This window comes from Geospiza fortis, unplaced genomic scaffold (assembly GCF_000277835.1).
Source record: "Geospiza fortis unplaced genomic scaffold, GeoFor_1.0 scaffold92, whole genome shotgun sequence".
NCBI classification, from domain to species: Eukaryota; Metazoa; Chordata; class Aves; order Passeriformes; family Thraupidae; genus Geospiza; species Geospiza fortis.
Genome location: NW_005054389.1, coordinates 1759107 through 1777755, shown reverse-complemented (window position 1 = coordinate 1777755; position 18649 = coordinate 1759107).

Here is an 18649-nt window from a genome sequence, read left to right as displayed (position 1 = left end):
CTTTCAGGGAGAAAGCAAGCTAAGAGATGAAATTCCTTCCCTCACTCCCTTCAGGGGGTAAATTAGCTTGCCTAAAAACATCCTTCAGTAGCTGAAATTTGCAAGAACTCCAGTCCATTAACAAGGGAATACCAAACCAAAAATTAGGTAAGGAAAAAAGAATCATCTCACAAAAGTCCTGCAACATTTGTTAGCACAGTTCATTCTCTGCCGACTGCATTTGAAAACACAGTTACATAAAGAGAACATACCTTATGTCCAAGCTCTATAAATTCTTATTTACCAGCTGAGATACTTTGTGAAAGATTCTGGTTTTGATTTTGATTTCACTTGTGTAGTGCTTTCCAAAACTTTTTTTTTAACCTTCTTATTTTAGAAGCCTTCTTTTAAGTGTAAGCCTAGAAAAACAGACCGTTTTGCTAAGCTAAGAGATCAAGTTTTACACTAAGCACACATCTTGCTGTCAGGAAAGCCTTGCAGAGGAAGGATGGGAGTGAGAGCAGCCCATTTTGGACAAACCTCCACAGGACCACAGTGTGGGGCGGAGAAGCCCCACCCTACAAAGCAATATTTCAGACAAGGTATTCCAGTGTCCCTTTCCTTCAGCACCTTGTCAGCACCTGGGGGCTTCCCAGCATGCAGTGTTTACATTTGGGATGCAAGAGGACACCACGCAGGGCTGGTTTCCACGGGCTGGGTGGCAGCTGCATGGCCAGGGGCAGGTGTGTGTCACCTCGCCACGGTGCCACCACCCTGGCTGGCCAGGGCTGCTGTCATCACAGGGCTCCACAGGCTGTTTGTCAGACAGCAGTGCCTCACAACAGCCCATCTGTGGTCAGAGCCTCCCAAAGCCAGCCTAACACTCCCCCCATTAAGACAAGTACGTGGGCAGGGAGCAGACCCACGCACAGGGGTAGCACAGTCTCTGTTCCCCAGGACCGCGCTTACTGTGACAAGCACTGTGAGAAGGACAGCAAATTCACAAGCCAGGGAAATGGTACAAGCCTTCATGATAGATTATTCACAAATCCACTGAACTAGGAAGTGCTGAACAACCCAAATTTAGCTTTGATTCTAAGGCCCCAGGCTGCAAGATTTTTTTAAGCCAGACACTCCTCTGAATTTCACTGATGAAATCACAGCAGCAAGAAAAGCTGTCCCTTTAAACATGGGGGGGAAGTAATGTTGGAGTAACTCTGCTTTGGGAGCACATTTGGAGCATAACAGCTCAGAAAGCTATCTAGCAGCTTTTTGCCTAATTAGAGAGGAAAAAATGGGCCTCGTGACATTTTGGTTAGGTGACAATTTCTTCATTTCTTACCTTTTAATTTAAGTCATAATATCACAAGTATCCACTGTAAACATAAATTTAAAACTGCAAGAGAAGCACTAAGTCACAGGGCTAACTGAAAAATGCTTAACATTAAATCCTGAAGTTTCCACTGAGGGAAAAAACAGAAATTATTTCCAGTTTCATGACTATTATAGCCCAAGAGTTCCTTAAGCGTGTATAGGTTCTGTTTAACAGTCATCTGTCCAAGAGCCTTTTTAAGACAAAATCCTTAAATTTGATACCCCAGTCTACACTGTATATTAACAGTTATTGCAATATTATCTATAGAAATCTGTTTATATTTGCACAGACAGCTATACTGCAATATTGTCTTGAGGTAAATAAGCTTATATAAACTATCAAATTAGAATTTTTGCCCTCCAGAGATTACATTTTCCTTGTATGTTTTGGTTATTTTGCATTCTGACAAAAAACAAAACCAAGGAAAAAACATTTGGGGGCGAGGGAAGAAATAAATAGGGTTGCCTGCAATCCTGCCTCTCACAGAATATCATTCTCCTGCTCCATGTTTTAGGAAGGAAAAGGTGTCAAAAAATTAGGCTGCTTCATGCAAAATTAATAATTTATGTGGGGGGTTTGTTGGTTTTTAGGGTTTTTTTAACATCTCCAACAACAAAAGCAGTAGTTTTTTGGACAAGCTACGACACATACAAAACCAGGTGAAATGATGGCCATAATTATTTCACAGAGCACCAGCTGATGGGTCATAGCCTATTTACATTCCAGGCTGTGTGCTGGCCATGATTAGATTTCTCTCATTAGAAGATCCGTGGATGGGAATAAATTCAAAGATAATGGAGAGACAAGAGAGACTGAAATGGAGGGAGAGTGTAAGAGGTCAAACAGCAAAATGCATTAAATGTCATCACTCAGTAATATAAAGAGAGACACTGTTACATTTACTTTCTCCCTCACCCTGTGCCCATAATTTGTGGTGTCCCAGAGAATTCCAACATCTCATAGCAGCAAATGTTTTTAGCTTTGGTGTGATTTTTTTTTCTTAAATCTCATGTAAAGAGCAAAAGTAATTTGAGGTTTCATCTCTTCCCAACATGAAAATAAGATTTTTCTTTTCAAAAAACAATAATCAATCAATCATATGAGGCTGCCCTGGGTCTGTGCCTGTCATTAAAAATACACACTTTTAATTGAAATAATGAAGTTCATTTACACACAGCTTAAAAGGGACAACTTCCATCTATCAAGATCTGTCAAATATTTGCTTCAACAGACCTGAATGAAAATTAAGAGTTTCTTCCTACAACCTGTTGATTTATAGCACTATAAGAATGTACAGCTTTGTGCCTAACACACATTACCAAGATTTAAAACAAACATCATCAATAAATTCAATTTTTCTACATCTACAGAACTTCAAAGAACCTTTTCAAACCTGGAACTACACAAAAAGATTCTCTGTTAAAATGTACAAATAAAAAAAACAAACCATGGAGAAGCATCACCTAAAACTGCCTTTCCTTTAAGCTCAGACTAAGGAATAAAGTCTACCAAAAATATCAGTGAAGCACTTGGTGGCAGGGGGGGAAGGGCAGGTGGACATTACTCTATCCTTGCCTGGTTTCTGCAATAAAAAAAATCAAATTTGTCATAAAGAATACAGATTTTCCATTTTAGCAAGAAAATAATCCTTCCCAACTCGAGTTTTTGCCCATTATGGAACTGGCAAGTGATCTCCCTGCCTCTACCTCCACCCACAAACTTTTCCCTCTTAGTTCCTCCCCCTCTGCTATGGAGGGGAGCAGTGAGAGAGGGGCTGGGTGGGCATCTGGAGAACACCAACCAAGGGCAAGCCCTGCTGCCTGGAACCAGTGCACAGGGCTCATGGTCACAGCCAGATACTTATGGTCTGTAGAGCTGAGCATGGGACTGACATTCTAAAATCTTCACCATCAGGATTAAATGTTTTTTTAAAATTAGGAAATCTTAAGGAAACAAAAATATTTGGAGGAATCAAAAAAATTGAAAGGAAAAATGTCAGTGCAAAATAGCCTTAACCAGCATGTTTGCTTTGTCCCCAATATATTTTTCAATTCCTCTTATCAGCCGGAAGGTGAGTGGGAGAAAGAAAACATTTTAGCTGCTCAAGCAGAGGCAAGATGCACTTTGTCATTATGGCATGCACATCTTACTCATGCAGGAACAATATCAATGTGCACTTAAGGCCTGGAGCTTCACATCTGCAGCTTTTGCAGTGGTGCTGCAGAACTGCTGAAGGGGAGGAAAGGAGGAAGGGAAAAGACCTTTGTCTGTCTGAGAGCACAGAACACAACAGCACTGTCACAATTCACACCGTGCTGGAGGTGCAGCTGACAGCAGCCACACAGCTTGGAAGGGACACTGAGGGTGGTGATGGAAATAAGTTTGTGTGCTGCACCTCTAATGTACAGCCTTCCCTCTCCCAGAACTGCATGCTTTCAAGTACTCCAATAATCTGCTGAGCAGCCCTGCAAGAAAAGAAATTGTGCAGCATGACACTGCAGAAGGTGGTCCCTGGGGGAAAAGGGCTCTCCTCTCATTATTCACACTAAACAAATAACCCTTGTTGCTGCTGAACAGCTCTTTGTAATAATTCAGGCTCATTTTCACTTAGGATTAATCTGTACTGTTACAAATATGAAAAATACAGTAACTAACGTAGAGGAACTCTTAAAAATCTATAAATGAGCATCACAGGGGTCAAAGAACCTTGTGAATAATGGCAGAGAATTAAAATACAAATGAAAGCATGTTCCCTGAACCCAGAAGTCCAGTAGTTACAACTCAGATCTCTCCAAGAAGCTGGGGTGAGGAGGATAAGGTTTATTTTAAAAGCACCCTTCATAATACTGTATTACTTAACTGGCAGCAATCAAAACTCACAACAAGTAGTATTGATGCATTACATGCAGAAACCTCAGTGCTGGGACTCCAGACTCTCCACAGACTCTGACAAGAGTCCAACACTCCTTTTAGGAAATACCTGAAAGGACACAGTACCTTAGCCAAAATCTGAGATAGGAAAAGATCATTACACCAGACCTTACAATCCTACTGCCAACTTACTGTCCTATTAAGGGATAATAACCTCCAGTTTCAACAGGTTTGCAGGGCTAAAGAAAACTTGGCTATTTCTGCTGCAAACACCGGGTAACACCAGACACTTAGCAGATATAGAAAAGTTTTCGCCCCCCCAAGGCACAAAAATGTTAAAGGGAAGCCCTTCTGGTCATAAATTTAAGCTTAAAAACGGTTTATTTTCTCAAATACCAATCCACGGCTACAATCTTATTCAACCAGTTGTCTTCCGTAAGGCTCTAAACTGTATTTTACTTTGCTGTACAAAACACTTACTCAAATACTCTTCAGTGGTCACAAATTATCTATGGAGAATCATCTATCACTTATGGACATAAATCTCTCTTGGGAATTGTCTGCAGTGCCAGTCCTTAACTCCCATGAGGAATCTCAGTCATTGTACTGGCCTGAGTATCTGCTGGAAGGACAGATGCTTTCTTTGCAAGGTTTTTGCAGAAAAAAAGAAAAGTTAACATAAGGACAACATAAGGTTATCATCTAAGCTCTTGGATGTGCCAGTGGAAGTCAAGGGTCTGCTGAAGAAGAGTATGACAGCAACAGCACAGCAACCTCTGGCTCCCAGATAACTTAAAGAAACTGACTGGAGAGGCAAAAAAGGGGCTGGAAAAGCTCTTCCCTTCTGCCCAGCTCAGGATCCTTATCTTGTTCCATCTCTCCGAGGGCTTTCCATCATCTCATTTCTGTATGGAGAGCTGCTAAACGTCACCTGCATCTCCTCAGTCATAACAAACAAGATTCATACATGGAATATTTGGAAATATCAACTCATCTGGTGTCCAAAGAGCATTTTACCACAACATTTCGTAGCATTTTCCATGGCAAATAAAAGTCACAGTGTTGTCTGGAGCGTGTGAAAGTATAATTTGCTGCTTTCTAGCCAAGACTGTTAAAACCTTTAATCCACAGGTTCAAGTCATCCATATGATGGCCTAAGTAAGAACACTGGCATTGGCTTCAACAGCACCAACATACATTGAGTTTGAAAAACCAAAACACTTATAAATGTTTAGGGCTGCCCAATCTTTCCTTATTAACTCAACCTAGAATGCTCACTTTCCACTACTATTATAAGGAGCCTCCTTCCCTAATGACTTTTAGGATCACAAGTTGATATTTGGTCAACTTTCAGTTTCATGTGTAACCTCCTCAAAACAAACACTGCTTTTCTAAAACTTCAGATGTGAGAAATTAGCGTGAAGTTTTTTCAAGCTCAAAATAGGTGAATTATTACAGCCATGAAAGCACCTTAGAAAAAAGAAACCTCTCTGCATTTATCAACAACTGAAACTGACCTAGAGCATTAAAGGAGACCTACTGATACAATTTTTACTCTAACAACTACGAACTAAGTTCTTATATTTGTTTCCCTGTTTTTCTTAGTGAAGTCCAAAACAGTGAACAGAAATGTCATTAATCTGGAAGTTTGCAGACCCTCAACAGTAAAGTTGACTGTAAAAAAATAGTGTCAAAAACTTCTTTTAAATGTTTGGTTTAAACATATATTTCTATTCTAAGCAGGAGAAACAACAGCAAGAAAAGACTGAAAGCTCTGACATTGTGACATTGGCCTTGAAAAAATTTGCTTTAGTTTTACTTTTCACTTACCTCACTAGTTAAGCCCTAACAATGCAGTGGATCATTACCAGAAGGAAAAATATTCCCACTTTCTTGATATTTTGCTGGGCCACATGAACTAGCATTCCTGTTTACAGGCCCTTTTCAACTCTCTGGTTTTTCCTCATGACAAAATCTTACACATTATCCACATGCCATTTCCACATTGTTTATACAGCCACACTTACAGGATCTCCTTACTGCAGGAAGGACCTCAAGTGCCTTCAACACCAAAAACTGAGTTCTGATAACAGGAGGCTATACCAGGAACAGCTTCCCATAAGTTGCATCACTAAGGTTCATATTTCATTATCTGCCTGTGGCCTTGTGCTTCAGAGCAATTTCATACACTGTATTTATACAATTATGTTTACTATATTTGTACAATTTTGTTGCCAGGAAGGCAGTTGAACTTACATCAAAATTCCCAATGACCATTAGCCAGAAATGTTATACTTGGGATGCTCATTTTCAAAACCTTTACAAAATCAGTAAGTGATTTGATAAACTCTACCTGATTCTAAAAATCCAGGGGAGGTCATAAATGCTTCAGGGCTACATCATTATTATTAACATATGTAGAGAAAAGTGAAAGTTTTTAGCATATGCTGTGTATCCAACACCTTTGAAGCACTGAAACAGTTCCAATTTACTCAACTATTTCATTTCAAGCTGCAAGAATTTGCTAGCAAAAACTGTTTGAAGTTGTCAGTATTTTTAACAAATTCAAAATGGACTGCATTGATCACTTTTTGTAACAGCTTATCAGATGGCTGATTGATTGCAATCAGGCTGAACACAGTGGAATTTCTCTAGAAGTACAATCCCATCTTTCCCTTTGTACAAGTACCCAATTACATTATATACACAAAGGAGAGTTGCCATCATATTTTTCTAGTCCCATACAGGGATCCATTGTGTCTCTGACTTTCCTGCTTCTAGCCAGTTCAGCCCCTTCTGCAGCTGGACCTTCCTACCCTCCATGACAGATCACTTCTTGCTCACAAACTACCACTGCAGAGCAGTTACTGCTTGAATTTCAGGCTCCAAAGCTTTGGGTTCATCCTCTTTTAAACCTCTCTGGGACACTATTTTTTCAATTTCTCATACTTTTTAGATTAGCAGCAATCTCATTTTTCAGTTTCGTCTCAAGGGATAATGGGAAGGAATGAAACCCTTTCATGATTCTGACCGGACTGAAAAAAAAATGCAATAAAAGTTACACAGCTTCCCTCTCTGTTTTTGACAGAAGATGTCCCTGATGACAGAAGATGTTCCCAGTCTCCCACTCCAAGGAAGCCAGGCAGTTCTGCTGCTGGCAGGATGTGAGAATTCAGGGTAGTTTCTATTCATAAGAAGTACAAAGTCATCTGCTTCTCTAAAGAAGGACTGCCCCAAAGTGACTGGCACCCCTGAATCTTCAGGCAAACTTCTTCCCTAGTTCTCTTTCCTCCTTCTGGGTGATCTTTTGATGTTGCTAAAGACCATGTTTGTTACAGTGCAGTGCTTTTGCTGTCCTTGGGGATTGTTTCTGTGAGCAGCCGCTGCTTGCAGTGAGGTTTCACTTATTACCTCCCCTCCAACAGGTGCTGCAGATGGAGCACAGTGATCACAAAATGGAAGTTTGGAGGCCATCTTCTGCTGGGGCACCACTCTGCCCTTACTTCAGAAGCCAGGAAAGTATGTTGGGATATAAACCTCCTGCCCAGCACTTTGCATATGAAATAGCTGCATTAGGAAATAAAAAAATTTACTTGCAATTAGAGGAGAAAAATACAAAATGGTAATCTGTTTGAAAGAAAGGCAGAAAGTGCTAACAACTGCTACTGAGTTGGGGCATTACCCCTACTGGAAAAAAAAAACCCAAAACATACAGGAATACAGAAAAAAACAATAGAAAACACTTAATTTCAAATGGTCAAATAAGTTAAAAACCCCCCAAACCATAGGTCATTGATACTAGGAAAAAATAAATGGTAGGATTCTGCTGATTGCTGATGTTATTGATGGCCACTACAACATTTCTGTGGTACTTAATTACCAAGGGGCTTGGCAAGTTTTTTTTCCTATTTACTATTTGATTGTCTGATTGCATGGAGTAAGACAAACCAGATCTAACTGAAACTTAAAATAACAGCCTGTCTTGCTGAGAACCATTAATTTATGATTTATGTATTTATGAAAATGTTCTGAAAGGAATAGTGTACAATAAGTTCCCAGCTAAAGCAATATTCAACTGTCAGAAATAGCTGTGCTAGCTCACTGGTTTATACTCCTGAATACTGAAAAAAAATTACCTTCCTTCCCCCCCATGGTTAGGAGTTTTCACATTTGCACAGCAGACAAAACTTAAATTGGAACACACAGTTATGATAATGCTTTTAAACACTTACAAGTGTGGAACATTTCTCTGCTTTACCACCTAACAAATTCCATTTAATTACTCCACCTGTCCCAATTCTCACATATGATTTACATACAATTTTGTAACATTTTTGAGTAAATTATCCTTTTTAGGTGAGGCTCAGATATTTAAAACTAAATCCCTAACATTGCCTCTGCTCTACCTGCAAATCAGTACATCTCTGTCTTCTGATTGCAGTGCTCTGAGTAGAACTTTACACTTTATAAAATAAATGTTTATTTTACAACTGGAAATCTTGGTTGTAGCTTTTAAGTACATGAACATGCAAATACTCTCTGTGTTATTAACAGCCTCCTCTGGAACTTCTAATAAGCATAAGCACAAAAAAAAAAAACCAGCACAAAACCCATTCATTTGCTATGCAGTTGCATTATATTTTTATCTTCATAAAGGAGCTCAAAAGACCTCTGATGCACGTCAAGGCAAAGTATGAACACAGATAAAAAGGCAATATAAAGTGCACACTGCCAGAAGCAGTTTTACTGTCAGATGGAGAACCAATGCTGACACTGAATTTTTCTTCTTTCCACTGGTTGACAATAAAACTTAATTAATTTTGGAGGAGGGACCATCTATTGCCCAGGCACAGATCATATCTATAACATATTCTATGGCAAAAGTGTGAAAGACAAATACTATGTTTTTCAAGTCATCATATTTTTCTGAAAATTATTTTGGTGGGTTTTTTTTTATACCACAGATTCCTGAACAGAGGCTCCAAAAGGCTCCTCAGTTACTCTTACAACTGCTAGGTTCAAGGTTAAAAAAAAAAACACAAAAAAGCCTACAAAACAACTTCTGCATTTCCCAAATTCCAGGACCTGGCAGTGCATACACCTGGATCAGCAAGCACCATGTAAAGGTTAACAGAGCTCAATCATTCCACAGGGTTTCTGCAAGGCCCATTTATTCTCCATGGCCTTGGACACACCACACTGTGCACCACTACCCAAGTGCCACCTCATGCCTCTGTCATCCAACTCTCAGCCTTGCAGTTTGGGTTGGCTTTTTCCAGCCCTTACTTCTGGCTATTTCTATTAACTCAATTTAGCTTTAAACAGAGAGGCCTACAGATGCCAAATCTAATTTCCAAGCCCTTATATCACTGCCTTGACCAGACAGATAACTGGCACAAAAGACTGAAGTGGTGAACTACATTTCTAAAATGCTGCCATCTGATTCTCATCCCACACAAATATGTAATTTAAGTAATGAAAAAAAAGCTTTCTTCTCAAACATCAGCTTGTTCAAAGCTCTTGAAATAAGTAAAATGCTGGAATTTGCATTAAGTCATGACAAGATAGAGGTGTAAAAGTAAGAGATAACCTTCTGAACAACAATAAAAAGAACATCCTTAATGTCAGGCAAAGAGAAAGCAATTACATTTTTAAAGACTATCGGTTTTAAAATATACAGTTTAAAGAACTAAAATGGTTTTAGCTCTTTTCAATATTTTGTAATATCTTTATATTTTAAAAATTTTGCCTTATTTATAAAATGTTTTATATTCCATTTTACTTTCCTCACAAGAAAATTGAAACTAACTTGTTAACATAAACTTCTGCCAGTGAAATGTAAAGGAAAATGCATTTCCCTCAGCTATCAAGACATACAGTAACTCACATACTGGAGTAGTTTCTACTCTAAGCCCTCAAGGGAACAAGAATAGGAACTGAATATTACAGCAGAACTCAGGACAAACACAGGCCTTGTGCACAGGGACAGTGTGGGCACAAGGCTTGGGAAGAAACCCTGATCAGTGATTGTTGTCACCTTATTGCAGGGGGTCCATAGTGTTGTCTCCTTATCACAGAAGTTTCATACCTTCTTGGTGCTTCTCGTGGGCAGCTCCTCAGAGCACTGACTCTCTCCTCTTCACAAAGCAGCCAACTAACTCCAGCTCCCCTCTCAACCAGCCACCCCACTCTTTTATAGCATTCCTCTTTATTGGTTACAGCTGTGGCCTATTAAAGTCAGGCCTGCTCCTAATCTTTGATAATTGGCTCAGCTGCAGCTCCTTAGGGGTAAGATTACTTTCTACACTATCTTTATTTTCTTATATTCTATCCCCCTACAAGTGATGGCCATTTAACTTGGAGATTCCCACTATAAATAATTCCCAGTCAGTTGTCCCCCCGGTCAGTGCTAGAAGGGGACAAGCAGAAAACAAAAGAAGAGAAAGGATTGCTAAGCAGGAACATTTCTGGCTGTTTGCTGGACAATCCTTCCTTTGCCCCCTCAGTACAGGCAATGCAAGGTTCAGTTTCAGGTTGAGTGTGAACACAACAGGGAAGCAGCAGCAGGACTTCACTACACAGCTCTGCAGCAGGTGCAAGGCCAGCACCCAGATTCAGCTTCCTCAATTCAAAAGTTTTGTGGCATAGAATCCAACAGTTATACAATCAACCTTGGCAAACAAACAAACAAACCAACAAAACAACTCAAACCCATCAAAGAAACAAAACAAGTTCAAAAAAAGCTTTCTTTCCTCCTTTCTCATGGGAAGTGGATTATCAGAGCATTCAAAGGGGCTTCCAGTCCCCAAGAAGATTAAAAACAAGAGCCAGGCTTCTTCCATAACACGCATTAAGCTCAGCAGAAGGCATCTGAGATTGTCCCAGTTAGAACATGGAAAAGGGATTAAAGGCAAATACAGCCAGCTTCAGCCATTTGCTCCCTCCAATTTGTCTCCAGTTCACACTATAATATTCCTGCCTTATTTAAATTTATGACACTTTTAAAGTTCTAACAGGGTTGCCAAGAGACTTTTGTACCAGTTCATGTGACAGTGTCAGTGTGAGAGCTGAGTGCAGCTGCTTGGGAGGTTTGGAAATGATCAAGAATGTTTCTTCTCTGCTGAGATGGTGGCAGCTGCAGGACTGGTCTTCATCCTTCTCAGCTGAATTAGAGTCGTTTGGATGACCACATACAATGTTTGCAACAGCAAAATTCAGAGCACTTCTAAACTTTCACACTTAAAACACAAAATAAAAACATAGCATGGAAAATTGGGTGACAGACTTGTCCACTGAAGCCTGTTGAACTGCTTGATAGTTTAAACATGTCATTAGCTCAGCAAATCTGAAGCCTAAGTAGGAGACAAATGCTTTTATTGAAGAAGAGCAATGCATCAATACAACAAAAGGCATTTATTCTGTTAAACAATTTCCACACCTAGGGAGAGCAATGGCAAAGCTGAGATATGCAATCAGCATCAGCACCTGAACAGATGATGCCACAAGCCTGTGAACATCTGACTCCCACAGCCTCAGTGCTCACATTTGCTTCTGTAGATGACAGTGACAACCAGGAGGAACAACTTCTGTCTGCTTGCAGTACAAAACCAGAGAAATATACCTTAAAGTACACCTCATTCTCTGTCTTGCCTTTTAATTTGCCAAGGAACACAGCTAAGATAAATGCTACCCAGGCAGAAGGAAAAAAAGAATATAACCCTAAACAAACAGATGAGGGAAAAGCAAATGAGAGAGGTAGCAAACACATTGCTGTCCAAAACATCCTGGAATCTGGTGATTTTGTTCACCTTATTCAAACCTGACATAACAGAAAGTGGTGTCTACCAGAACATTACTGGACTAAACCCAAGGGAATAAGGAGGGAGTTGCACATTTGCCAACTATAAGTTTCTCACACATTTTCCAGGTGGTATTTTAGAGGGAAAGGGAGTAATTATTCAAATGCCAACTCTCAGGCATAAGAGTATAACATACCTTTATTTCTCTTCAAAGGGATGAATAGTTGCACATTCAACTGATAAGGACACGGCTGAACACTAAGATAAAACTGTATAATTGCTATTTTCTAAGCATGGACATGGAACAAAATTGCTTTCAGCCACAGGTGAGCACAGCTCAAACAACTGACAGAGGATTTTTGTTTAAGAATAAGCAAACTCTGTGGCAAGTGGTTTTCAGTCAGGGATGTTCTTGTTATATCAAAACTAGTTTTCCTAAACAATAGTGTCTTCCATGTGGTTTATGTGAAGAGCTGCTGCTTACTTTTTCCATATAAACAAAGCAACATCTATGATGTGGGACACAACAGCAGCACAGATTAATTAGAAGAGGCTCCAAAATAGTGAGGACAAAAGTATAAGACTTCAGATAAAGACATTCTCTACAAATACTCAAAAAGATCAGGCAGCCCCAAAAAATTTACTGTGCAGCATTCTGTGTTTTCCAGTGGTAAGCTCAGCATTATAACAGTACATTGAGGATAAAACCAAAACAAACACTGTTTAAACACTGAAAACCCAGGGAATGAGCAAAAGTGGGATTTTTAATGTTTACCTTTCTAGGGTTTCCTGGAGGGTAGAATTTGTGGTATATCTAAAAATAAAGAAATTAGATTGAAGAGAGTTAAAACTGGTAGAAAGAACAATCTCTGCAGTAGTACAAAAACAGTGCTTAAATGCAAAGATAACATTAGTAGGGTCTGTGGAGCAATCCAAAGGCCATGAGTACTCTGCAGCAAAGATCCCAGAAAATACAGAGTGGAGCATCACTGTCTGAGCTATGAAGACACAAATATACCATACAGGTGACTAAAGTCACCATAAGTGTTTCACATCCCATTGAATGAGGATGTCTCATTGTCTCACAGGGATATTGCATAAACCAGGGTCCTACATGAAAAAAAAACCTAAATCTGTGTGTCCTGTAAATCTGTACACCCAGTTTTTCTGAGGAGATCCACGTAGTATCACAGGGCAAAAGATTAAGTCCCTCAAAAAGGAAAAGAAAAAATAAAATTAAAGGGTGTGAAATATTGAGATGCTAGGCAGAAGGAAATGCCTGCACAGCACCAGAGAGAGCATGACATCCCTGCAGCTCTGCCAAAACCTACAGAGAGACAGAGAAACAAGATGAAGTCTATAGGAAAAAAAAAACCAAAAGGGAAAAAACCTACAACAGTCTAGAGACAGACCCATGGTCTGCAGCACACCCTCCTTTTAAGCATCTCTGTGCTTTGCATTTGAGCACCCACAGTGCTTGACCAAACGCTTTCCAACAAGGAGAGCAGTCAGAGATATGACTGCATAAACAATTTCTTGGCAGGGGTTGGGAAAGAGGCCAAGCAGATATCATGGAGTTAGGACACAAGTCCCCAGAACCATTCTTGGATCTCTACAGAGTGAGGACTATCCAACTGCTCAGGTGAAAAAGCAGGAAGTCAAACTTGCCAATCTAATGAAGCACTGGCTTTTTATGGAAGTCCATCTGTTCCAACTCCCCAGCTCAAAATACAAGGAGTGTAAGAATCAAAAAAGAATGCCAACACAATTCCAGCAATGAACATTATTCTACTTGCTCTCCTAAACCTATCTGAAATATACAGAGATTATTTGATCAGCCCAGCTGTTAAGATAAAAAGCAAAGGGGTTTTTTTTGTGTTTTTTTTTTTTAATTTCAGGAGTCATCTGGAGTTTGTGGTTGGGTTTTTGCTTGGGCTGGGTTTTTTTAAGTAGTATTTATGCATTCCCACACTATAGATGCTCACTGTGAGGTGTTTAATTTCCATATCCACTACAAAACAGTTAGCCAAACTTTAAATTCCAGACACATCTCTGCTTTCATTGTGAAAAAAGCATGCAATGTGGCAAAATTTAGTTGGAATAAGAATGTGCTCTACTGTCACTGATTGGGCAGACTGAATATCATCTGAGCCAAAATCCCAACTTTCTTATAGAAACAGTCTCACTGAGAGAACACTGCCTAGAACTGCTCATTTTCTACTACTCTTCTACAAGTTACTTAAAACTCCTTTAAGAAACTAAGCTCAACACTTTCTTTAGTTTTTGTCACAGCAGGAACATAGCAATTATCTTGAAATGGTGGAAATTCAGAATGTACTTACTTTTAGCACAATCTATCTAAAGATCAGCTAATTCTCTGTATTCATATGAAAATACAAGTAGCTCAGGGTATTCCCTTTCCCAAACAAATGTCTTATGTACAATAACCCCAGTAATGAAAAATAAAACTTTTTCACATCATGTCTTGAGTTTTTAAATCTTTATCCCAAGATTTAATTTGAATACAAAATGCTTTACTAATAACCAGCAAAAAAATAGAAGTCAAACAGCATTGTTGAACAACTCATTACCATTTTCTCACTACAAAGGCAAACAAGAAACCCCTTCAGCAATTATTGGCTATAATTCTAAACAAACAATAGGTTCTGCCTCTATAAACACTGACCTGGCTCTAATTTATTAGTTATGCAAAATATTACACAGATCACTCAACAATCCATCTTTAATGTACCTGAAGAGGTCTTTACAATCCCTAGTGAATAATGCATATTTCCATTTTGCCATTCTCCTAGAGCATTAAAGGAGCACCATTAATTCAGCTCTGACTTTGAGATCTGAACACCACCAAAGACCAGTCAAAAAGCTTAAGGAGAAATTACTTTGCAGCTCCAATCTACTTCCCAAATGGAAGAACTAAACAGTCCTAAATCTATTTGAAATAAACCAGCGTCTGAAGAGACTGGCCATATGCTAAACTGTCACTCTCCCATAGTGAGTGATGAATTAAGCTGGTTGTGTAGCTGGCTGCTCACTACAATACTGTTCATGTCACTCACATATGCTGCTTTGGCAGTTATTACAGCTCTCTGTAAACCAAGCTGCATGTTAGATTGGAGAACAAATTACAGACCAGCTAAAAGCACTGAACCCCTGACTGATTCCCAAAGAACTGGAAGAAACACTACAAAAGACTGGAAAGGTATAAAGAGAAATGGCAGTACCTTTGAAACCTGTATGATTAAAAGCATGAGACAACTCCAGCCAGCTAGACAAGAGTCCAGTATTCAGTGTTTGCTGGGATCTGTGCAGTTTTCTGTCAGCTGGGAAACTGCAAAGTCTCTGGTAAAGAGAATGCACAGAGGGAGGAGAACACTCATCCACAGCACCTGGGGAATATATACCAGGAATTTAACTAGCTGGTTAAGAGGTACAGAGGTAAAAGAATCCTTATGTCAGTGGCCTAATAGCCAAGAGGCTGCACAGTGAACTATGCAAAGAAGCAGTGAAATACTTCTAGTAGGTATGTCTGAATCCCTAGACAAAATTCTGGTTACTCAAGAGTTGCAGCACAACAAAACCAAGCAAGTCAATTCTTGGAGCATTGGGATCAGAGGAACAACCCATCACAGACTGTCTGTGGCCAAAAGGAACAAGAACTCAGCTCTTTACTGTGTTTCTTACATTCCACAGGAACGTCAGTTTCCATATTACATGGAATTTGCATTAGGAAAAGTGTTATTTTGACAGCTTTATAATCGAGTTTCCCAGAATTATCACATTATCTATAAAATCTCTTCTGATAGATTAGAAGCTGAGGGATTTGAGTTGCAGATTTGTGGTGAGGGGAGAAGTGGAATACACCTTTACTTTCTGTAAACACAAAAGTACTTCTAAAGTACAAGGAGTCCTCTGAATTATGACATTTTTCATAAGCTGGACTCCTCTTGCTCTTGATTCATTATCTCTTCATTTACTTTTAGGCTACAGTGAAGCTTTTGTAAATAACAGAACTGCAACACACTGTTCTTCCCACAGCTGCCTGTGTGCCTTGTCTGATAGACAAGCAGGGTCTGACAGAGCACAGATGTAGAGATCCATGGAGGCAGCAGACAGTGCAGGTAAGTGGAAGCCCATGCCCATGGTTACCCTGCTCAGTGGTGCTGAAATAGCCAGGCCTAAATACAGTGTTAAACACTGAGATGCACCCAGCTGTGAATGGTGCTTTGTGAAATACGGGTTTTGGGTTGAAACCCAGGAACAAGCACCTCTAAGCCTGACCTGACACCTTCACTGATGTCTGCTATACTACTTTTTCAGGTAGTGGAGACAGAATTTTTGAGGAAAGAAATTTAATCACTTTCCATCTGTAAAGAGCTTGGCTCCAGGTTCAGCATCCCAAACAAGGTCTACCCTGTTATTTGCTCCATGATCAGAAGGAATTTGAAATATCCAAAGTTTCCCATTACCTGGAACAGTCACTACATGCCAAACAGTACCAGTTACACTGACATACTCACTGTCATACATAAAAGCTTCACCAACCCACTAATGAGAAGACCAATTTGTAATTGGTAAGGCTTTGCCTTTTTAAGATGCAGACAAGAAAAATATCCATCTATTTCAATAGGAATTCCAATTAACAAAATATTTAACTGTACCATGTTAGAACTCTGGAATTTTAATGCTAGGGTAGAAGTTTTCGACAATCTCAGTTACTGCTTTTACATTTCATCAATAATGAAAGTGTAACATTTCTGGGAGAGGTTTTAGGAGTTCCTTCCCTAGGGTCTTTTCTATCACATACTCCCTCTCACACCCCTCAGTCTTTGTTCTGAAATCACATGGGGGCTCAGGTTAGTCCCATTACTCGCTAACACAAGTAGCCAGAGAAAACAGACATATTAGCAAATCTTCCTGAAAATCTCTGCACATTCTACAGAAGATTACTACTTCCCCTCCAGGTTAGCAGCAGCTAACCTTCAGCTGATGGATGAATTCTGAAGAGCTCTCTCACTTGCAACTGGTACATTATAAATGTTGAAATGATGTCCCTGGTCCCATTTCAACACAGGCTTTTGCAGCATTTTAATGTCTTTCAGTTTAGTAGCTGGGATCCAGCAAAGGGGATATGAGTGCTATTACTGGTAGCTAATGGATTATTCTTCTTGAGTTCAATTGCTGAACTACATTTTGAATAAAGGGCTCAGTTCCCAGAGGGAGCAATCTCCTTTCATGATTGCCCAATGCTTAGAGTAAAGGAGAATTCTCTGCAAGTATTAAGAAGGGGAAATGTTCATGTTCCTATTTCTAGGTTCCCACACAGATTGCATTGCACAATAGAGAATGAATGCAGGTCACATCCAATACCTTAAGTTCTACAGCTGGACATTTTCATATTACAGTTCTTTCTTAATCCCATTTTAAAATGGCTTTTTATTCAGAGTATTTTTCTGGATAAAAACAGACTTAAAGAGTATGCAGTAACAGCAAAAACCTTTACTTTTTGAGCTGTCCCACCCAAGATGTGTCACTAGCTGCCAGCTGTCACAGAGTTTATGCCCACCTTGGTCAGTTGTGCTGCATTCACACTGCTCTGAGCCACCACAGCACATGCTACCAGACAGAAAGTTTCAGGTTTCAGGGTTCCCTCAGCAACAAAAGCCACCCTCGCCTGATTATACTCTTTATTGATGTAGAGACACCCCCACAGTTCAGCTTAGCCCTGCTTTAAAGCAGCACTCCTGCAAGATTACCACTGCTTCCAGTTTATCTCTGCATCCACACCTGCCATAAGAAAGAGTTAAAACCCCAGTCCTGGAAGGGACACCCTGCAGCTCCACTGGCTGGAATGGGAGAGGACGGCCCTACCAAGGCTGCCCTTGGCACAGGGAGTCCTGGGCAGCAGCTTCAAAGCCTTGCTCCTCTGCCACATGTCTGCAGCTACTGCCACAACTGCAAAATGAGAGTATTCTCACTCAACTACCACTGCTGAGCACACTGCTGCAGATACAGAGCAAAGTTAGGAAAATGAGTCACCTGGTTTTGGAATTCTCTCTAGATAACTGCACAATAACTAATGACAGATCCCCTCAGCACTTCCCTCTGTGCCCTTTCTGTTCCTCCATATATGCAGTAGAACACTTCACAGAAGTCAGAGCCTGCAGTCCAAGTCTTTGAAATTCCTTTATGGCTTTTTTAACTCCAGTGCAAGCCACACTTTTAATCTCACCCCAGGCAGGACTAAGTGAGAATATGGTTTGCTCAGGCCACACATTCAGGGAAAACCATTTTCTGTCTCAGGAGTGTTCAACTGGTTGACCACCCAAACCATCTGAAGTGCCCCTAGAGACACCCATGTACTTGCCAGGACTTAGAGTTGTTGATACCCAATTCTAGCTTGCATTTTAGTAAGGCTTTTCAAAACACAATATTTTAAGACTGTTGATGAAATGGCATTATCATCTAGCAAAAAGGATTTTCTCTTAAAAATATTATGAGGACAAAGAGCAACTTCTATAGCAACATCATAATAATAAATACACAAAATGCTTCTTATTTAACATAAAACATGACTACACTTCTAGAATGTCATATGATTTAAGTT